Here is a 781-nt window from a genome sequence, read left to right on the forward strand (position 1 = left end):
GGGAACCAAACTGGGGTCCTCTGGGACAGCAGCCAGCACTCAGTCTTTAAGTCTCTATGGCCAGCGTTCTGATTCAAAGACCACCGCGAGGGTGGGGATGGAATTCAGTTGTTAGACTGCTTGCCTAGGGTCCACAAGGCCAAGGGTTAAATCTCCAGTGTTGCACTAACTAAGCACGGTAGCAAAATCCTCCCGTCCCAGCAAAAGTTCAAGGTCATTCTCATCTACACAATGAGTTTAAGACCAGCCTGGGATACAGGACCTCTTGTCTATAAGTAAATAGGTAAATAAATTAATGAATAAATAAATGTCATCAGGAAGGAAGACCCAGCATGCCTAGTAAAATTTAAGATGGCCTGCTGTAAATTTCCTCTTGTATGAGAGAAAAGCCAATCTTTGGTTCTGACCTGGCTTTCAACTGCTTAGACAAAGCCTGCCTGTGTTTTGGGGGTGTTATGGCCCAGTGTTTATGTGTTGAAGCTCCCCTCCCAACACACACAGCATAATGACTTTTCAGGAGGGTATGAGGGATGACTGAATCCCGAGGGAGCCTTCAGGCTGTCTATGTCATAACACACACACACACACACACACACACACACACACACACACACACGTATAAAACCAGGTGTGGCAGTCTGCTCCTGTAATCCCTGCACCTGAATCGTGGACAGGGGAGGAGCAAAAGAAGTTCAAGGTCACTCTCAGATATATATGGAGAGAGAGAGAGAGAGAGAGAGAGAGAGAGAGAGAGAGAGAGAGAGAGAGAGAGAGAGAGAGA

Source organism: Alexandromys fortis, unplaced genomic scaffold, assembly GCF_014885135.2.
Source record: "Alexandromys fortis isolate MF-2015 unplaced genomic scaffold, M_Fortis_MF-2015_v1.1 scaffold_86, whole genome shotgun sequence".
Lineage (NCBI taxonomy): Eukaryota > Metazoa > Chordata > Mammalia > Rodentia > Cricetidae > Alexandromys > Alexandromys fortis.